This window comes from Ovis canadensis, chromosome 3 (assembly GCF_042477335.2).
Source record: "Ovis canadensis isolate MfBH-ARS-UI-01 breed Bighorn chromosome 3, ARS-UI_OviCan_v2, whole genome shotgun sequence".
Taxonomy (NCBI): Eukaryota; Metazoa; Chordata; class Mammalia; order Artiodactyla; family Bovidae; genus Ovis; species Ovis canadensis.
In genome coordinates, this window is record NC_091247.1 from 85,565,837 (window position 1) to 85,573,388 (window position 7,552).

A 7,552-nucleotide genomic window follows, 5' to 3' on the forward strand; every position below is an offset into this window, starting at 1 on the left:
CAACAGTAGAATAACTGAGGCAGAAGATAGGATAAGTGAGATGGAAGATAGAATGGTAGAAATAAATGAAGCAGAGAGGAAAAAAGAAATGAGACAACCTCAGAGACCTCTGGGACAATGGTAAACACCCCAACATTCGAATCATAGGAGTCCCAGAAAAAGAAGACAAAAAGAAAGGCCATGAGAAAATACTTGAGGAGATAATAGTTGAAAACATCCCTAAAATGGGGAAGAAATAGCCACCAAGGTCCAAGAAACCCAGAGAGTCTCAAACAGGATAAACCCAAGGTGAAACACCCCAAGACACATATTAATCAAATTAACAAAGATCAAACACAAAGAACAAATATTAAAAGCAGCAAGGGAAAAACAACAAATAACCCACAAGGGGATCTCCATAAGGATAACAGCTTATCTTTCAATAATAACTCTTCAAGCCAGAAAGGCATGGCAGGACATACTTAAAGTGATGAAAAAGAAAAATCTACAACCCAGATTACTGTACCCAGCAAGGATCTCATTCAAATATGAAGGAAAAATCAGAAGCTTTACAGACAAGCAAAAGCTGAGAGAATTCAGCACCACCAAACCAGCTCTTCAACAAATGCTAAAGGATCTTCTCTAGACAGGAAACAAAGAAAAGGTTTATAAAATCAAACCCAAAACAATAAAGTAAATGGCAATGGGATCATATTTATCAATAATTACCTTAAAATGTAAATGAGTTGAATGCCCCAACCAAAAGACAAAGATTGGTTGAATGGATACAAAAACAAGACCCCTATATATGCTGTCTACAAGAGACCCACCTCAAACCTAGGGACATATACAGATTGAAAGTGAAGGGCTGCAAAAAGATATTTCACTCAAATGGAGACCAAACGAAAGCAGGCGTAGCAATACTCATATCAGATAAAATAGACTTTGAAATAAAGTCCGTGAAAAAAGACAAAGAAGGACACTACATAATGATCAAAGGATCCATCTAAGAAGAAGCTATAACAACTATAAATATATATGTACCCAACATAGGAGCACTGCAATATGTAAGGCAAATGCTAACAAATATGAAAGGGGAAATTAACAGTAACACAATAATACTGGAAGACTTTAATACCCCACTCACATCTATGGATAGATCAACTAAACAGAAAATTAGCAAGGAAACACAAACTTTAAATGGTACAATGGACCAATTAGACCTAATTGATATCTATAGGACATTTCACCTTAAAACAACAATGAATTTCACCTTTTTCTCAAGTGCACAAGGAATCTTCTCCAAGATAGATCACATCCTGGGCCATAAATCTAGCCTTGGTATATTTTTAAAAAATGAAATCATCTCAAGCATCTTTTCTGATCACAATGTGATAAGATTAGATGTCAACTACACGAAAAAAACTATTAAAAATACAAACATATGGAGGCTAAACAACATACTTCTGAATAACCAACAAATCACAGAAGAAATCAAAATATGCATAGAAACGAATGAAAATGAAAATACAACAACCCCAAACCTATAGGATTCAGTAAAAGCAGTGCTAAGGGGAAGGTTCATAGCAATACAAACCTACCTTAAGAAACAAGAGAGAAATCAAATAAATAACCTAACTCTACACCTAAAGCAACTAGAAAAGAAGAAGTGAAGAACCCCAGGGTTAGTAGAAGGAAAGAAATCACAAAAATTAGGGCAGAAAAAAATGCAAAAGAAACAATGGAGACTGTAGCAAAAATCAACAAAGCTAAAAGCTGGTTCTTTGAGAAGATAAATAAAATAGACAAACCATTAGCCAGACACATCAAGAAACAAAGGGAGAAGAATCAAATCAACAAAATTAGAAATGACAATGGAGAAATCACAACAGACAACACAGAGATACAAAGGATCATAAGAGACTACTATCAGCAACTATATGCCAATAAAATGGACAACTTGGAAGAAATGGACAAATTCTTAGAAAAGTGTAACTTTCCAAAACTGAGCCAGGAAGAAATAGAAAGTCTTAACAGATATATCACAAGCACAGAAATCGAAACCATAATCAGAAATCTTCCAACAAACAAAAGCCCAGGACCAGACAGCTTCACAGCTGAATTCTACCAAAAAATTTAGAGAAGAGCTAACTATCTTACTCAAACTCTTCCAGAAAATTGCAGAGGAAGGTAAACTTCCAAACTCATTCTATGAGGCCACCATCACCCTAATATCAAAATCAGACAAAGATGCCACACAAAAAGAAAACTACAGGCCAGTATCACTGATGAACATAGATGCAAAAACCCTAAAAAAAATTCTAGCAAACAGAACCCAACAACATGTTAAAAAGATCATACATCATGAACAAGTGGGCTTTATCCCAGGGATGCAAGGATTCTTCAATATCCGCAAATCAATCAATGTAATATACCACATTAACAAATTGAAAAATAAAAGCCGTATGATTATCTCAATAGATGCAAAGAAAGCCTTTGACAAAATTCAACATCCATTTATGATAAAAACTCTCCAGAAAGCAGGAATAGAAGGAACATACCTCAACATAATAAAAGCTATATACGAGAAACCCACAGCAAACATTATCCTCAATGGTGAAAAACTGAAAGCATTTCCCCTAAAGTCAGGAATAAGACAAGGGTGCCCACTCTCACCACTGCTATTCAACATAGTTTTGGAAGTTTTGGCCATGGCAATCAGAGCAGAAAAAGAAATAAAAGGAATCCAAATTGGAAAAGAAGAAGTAAAGCTCTCACTGTTTGCAGATGGCATGATCCTCTACATAGAAAACCCTAAAGACTCCATCAGAAAATTGCTAGAGCTGATCAATGAATATAGTAAAGTTGCAGGATATAAAATCAACACACAGAAATCCCTTGCATTCCTACACATTAATAATGAGAAAATAGAGAAATTAAGGAAACAATTCCATTCACCATTGCAATGAAAAGAATAAAATACTTAGGAATATATCTACCTAAAGAAACTAAAGACCTATATATAGAAAACTATAAAACACTAGTGAAAGAAATCAAAGAGGACACTAATGGATGGAGAAATATACCATGTTCATGGATCGGAAGAATCAATATAGTGAAAATGAGTATACTACCCAAAACAATCTACAGATTCAATGCAATCCCTATCAAGCTACCAACGGTACTTTTCACAGAGCTAGAACAAATAATTTCACAATTTGTATTTGTAAAAAACCTCGAATAGCCAAAGCAATCTTGAGAAAGAAGAATGGAACTGGAGGAATCAACCTGCCTGACTTCAGGCTCTACGACAAAGCTATAGTCATCAAGACAGTATGGTACTGGCACAAAGACAGAAATATAGATCAATGGAACAAAATAGAAAGCTCAGAGATAAATCCACGCACCTACAGACACCTTATGTTTGACAAAGGAGGCAAGAATATAATAGAGAAAAGACAATCTCTTTAACAAATGGTGCTGGGAAAACTGGTCAACCACTTGTAAAAGAATGAAACTAGAACACTTTCTAACACCATACACAAAAATAAACTCAAAATGGATTAAAGATCTAAATGTAAGACCAGAAACTATAAAACTCCTAGAGGAGAACATAGGCAAAACACTCTCCGACATAAATCACAACAGGATCCTCTATGACCCACCTCCCAGAATACTGGAAATAAAAGCAAAAATAAACAAATGGGACCTAATTAAAATTAAAAGCTTCTGCACAACAAAGGAAAGTATAAGCAAGGTGAAAAGACAGCCTTCAGAATGGGAGAAAATGATAGCAAATGAAGCAACTGACAAACAACTAATCTCAAAAATATACAAGCAACTCCTGCAGCTCAATTCCAGAAAAATAATCGACCCAATCAAAAAAACGGGCCAAAGAAGTAAACAGACATTTCTCCAAAGAAGACATATAGATGGCTAACAAACACATGAAAAGATGCTCAACATCACTCATTATCAGAGAAATGCAAATCAAAACCACAAAGAAGTAACATTTCATGCCTGTCAGAATGACTGCTATCAAAAAGTCTACAAGCAATAAATGCTGGAGAGGGTGTGGAGAAAAGGGGACCCTCTTACACTGTTGGTGGGAATGCAAACTAATATAGCCACTGTAGAACAGTGTGGAGATTCCTTAAAAAACTGGAAATAGAACTGCCATATGACCCAGCAATCCCACTGCTGGGCATACACAATGAGGAAACCAGAATTGAAAGAGACACATGTACCCCAATGTTCATTGCAGCACTGTTTACAATAGCTAGAACATGAAAGCAACCTATATGTCCTTTGGCAGATGAATGGATAAGAAAGCTGTGGTACATATACACAATGGAATATTAAAGAGAACACATTTGGATCAGCTCTAATGAGGTGGATGAAACTGGAGCCTACTATACAGAGTGAAGTCAAAAAGAAAAACATGAATACAGTATACTAACGCATATATATGGAATTTAGAAAGATGGTAATGATGACCCTATATGCAAGACAGCAAAAGAGACACAGATGTAAAAAATAGACTTTTGGACTCTAGGAGAAGGTGAGGGAGGGATGATTTGAGAGAATAGTGTATATTGAAACGTGTATATCACCATATGTGAAACAGATTGCCAGTCTAGATTCAATGCATGAGACGGGACACTCAGGGCTGGTGCACTGGGATGACCCTGAGGGATGGGATGGGGAGGGAGGTGGGAGGGGGCTTCAGGATGGGGGACACATATACACCCATGGCTGATTCATGTCAATGTATGGCAAAAACCACTACAATATTGTAAAGTAATTAGCCTCCAATTAAAATTAAAAAAAAATAAATGTACATCATTTACCTTTCCTTTGTCAAGAATATGCATCACTCCATTTGCCAGTCTAAAACATTCCATTTTATAGGTATGGAGGAGGAAAGAGGAAAAAGTAATGGCCAATTCCTTTCTTCCTTGTTACTGGTCAGATTCTTAGCAGTTGCCTCTTCTTGGATTCCTTCCACAAAGAAATTATTTTTCTACTTGTTAATTACCAAGCTGATAGTAGACACTTCACTCATAGAAAAACAAAACCACACTTGTGTTTAAATCACTTTTTCTTTAGCTATTTGTTCAAGGGCTATGTGAGCCCTAAACTGTAATCGGGCTTCCATGGAATAGTCTTTGTAATTTTTTATGTTTTCTAGGGTTTTTATTGCACTGGCATAATCTCCTTTTAGATAGTATAGAATTCCCAGTTCATAGTAAGAATACGGCACCAAATAGTGGTCATATTTTAACAATTTCTCCTTTTCAATGACATGACTAAAGCAGTACTCAGCCATTGAATATTTGCCTAAGTATTTCAGACACAGACCTTTCAGTAAATTTAATAAACTTATGTCATCTATGACATACTCTTTATTTGGAGTTTCTTGTAAAAGTTGTTCTCCTTTGTCAATGATTGATAGCCAGGTTGAAATAAGCTCTAGTTTTTTGCCTATGACTCGGAAACCACTCCAGGCATACATAAATTCCAGAATGGGCTGTGCTGTAAACCAGCCTGCAGTTGTCGCATAGCGCTGACCCTTCTCAGCAACAAACTTTTCTATCGGCACAGAAGTTCCTAAAATTCTGATTCTCAGGCTATCCACGCTTAGGAAGAGAGAGCTCATGTCCTCACTTACTGATTTCGCAAAATCAGGAGGAAGCACAGCCAGTAGGGAAGCTTTAGCGAAAGAATATACTGACTTGGACCACCTGCTGTTTTGAACCAGCACATGAGCATAGTGGTAAGCCTGCTTCCATTCCAGCAGGAAAATGTGGCACCACATAAGCTCCCAGTAACAGAGGTGATGAAGCTGCTTCCATTCATCCTGAATAAAAATGCACTCCTCTAATGTTAACTGGGCATGTTTAAAATATCCTTTCAGCATACTAAAACGTCCATGAAAAAATTTAAGTATGGCACAGTTTGGAAATTTCTGAAGGTAGATTAGGAAGAGATTCTCCACAGCAGAACTATGGTTCTTTTCAACACTAAAAGTTATGGAGAGATAATTGTAATAAAACAGTAGAATCAAAACACTAAAGATATTATTTATATGGGATTCAGATGCACTCTCATGAAGCAAAGTCAAGCCTACTTCTCTATCACCAGAATATCCAACAACATTGAGTAGTTTAAGTGTCCTTGGTGGCACAAGTGATAATAACAAGTTGAATACTCCAAGTCCAAATTTTATGCCTCCAACCAGGTGTCTGTAGGTTTTGCTTTGGTAATCAGGTATCTGTGTTAATATTTGTTGACAGTCTTTGTATATTTGGTAACTTAACCCAATGTTGATCCCACTTTTAAGAAAACTAAGTGTACTGTCATCTTGTATAAACATTACAGTGGATTTCAAGATCAAACACTCAGCATAACAGACTTCTGCATGCAATTCCTCTTCTTTAATAGCCTTTATTCCCTGCCTGCTAACTAGACGAGAAAAACTTATCATCCTAGATTTCCTTCGGAAATTGTTACAGACTCTCAAAGCTTCCTTTGTGGCAGTCATCCCAATCTCTATATCCTGTGGATCAAAAGTCAAAAAGGCCTTGATAACCATAAGGATGCTATAGATTAGAGCATGGTATATGCTGTTTTTTGACCATGGATAAATGAGATGTATGGCATCAGAGAATCTGTTATTTAGAAATAAATACAATCCTGTTGTGCATTCTTCCAAAGAAGATACTACATCCATTGTTGCCGCTGCAGGGATAATTTCATAGGCATCTTCAAACTTGTCCTCCTTATTTTCTTCCTTACTAAATGATGTCAACCCATGCTCCATATCATCTCTCTTATTCCGAGTAAACGACATATTTGTTTCTTTACTTTAGAGATGTGAAGTATCTGAAGTATAGAGATGTGGCCTCAGTGAGGGTAGTTCCTGATCTCCTACCTGGGGTCACTTCTTCCACGGCCTGAAGTCTTGCTGTTATAATGGAGGCAGACTTAGAGCTGTGAGGTTCAGTATCAAGATATTCTCATCTATGTCAGACAAAGGGGGGGAAAAAGATAATTTTATTTACCTAGAAGATGAATTTCTGAAAAGTTAAAATCATTTGGAACATACTAAAGAAAATATGCTCTTTTAGAACACTATGAAGCATATCCTTTGTAAACCAAAGAGGTCCTTTGTGAACCATCCCTCCAATCTATCATTTTCATAAGATCATTCTTTTGTGTATTTTTGTTGTAGAAATGTACAATGACTGCTGAACAAAGATAATGAATTCTCTGTAGGAAGACCTTGGGAGCAAGAATCTGGCTGGAAAGAGAAATATATTTGCATATGTATCTAGTTAAGACTAGATGAAAGGGTAAGCTGTCCAGACCAAAGAATACAGATTATGAGAATTAAAAATCCAACACCTGTTATTCTTAGTACCACTACTGTACTTGCATATATTTTCACAGAAAACTAGGTCTTGATAAAATATTATGGTTAGTTATAGAAGACTTTGGAATGGAAAGTGCTGTGTAAATTAGAAAGATTTCCTTGCATTGTTGCAATTAGGAAAAAAACTCAAATGAAACA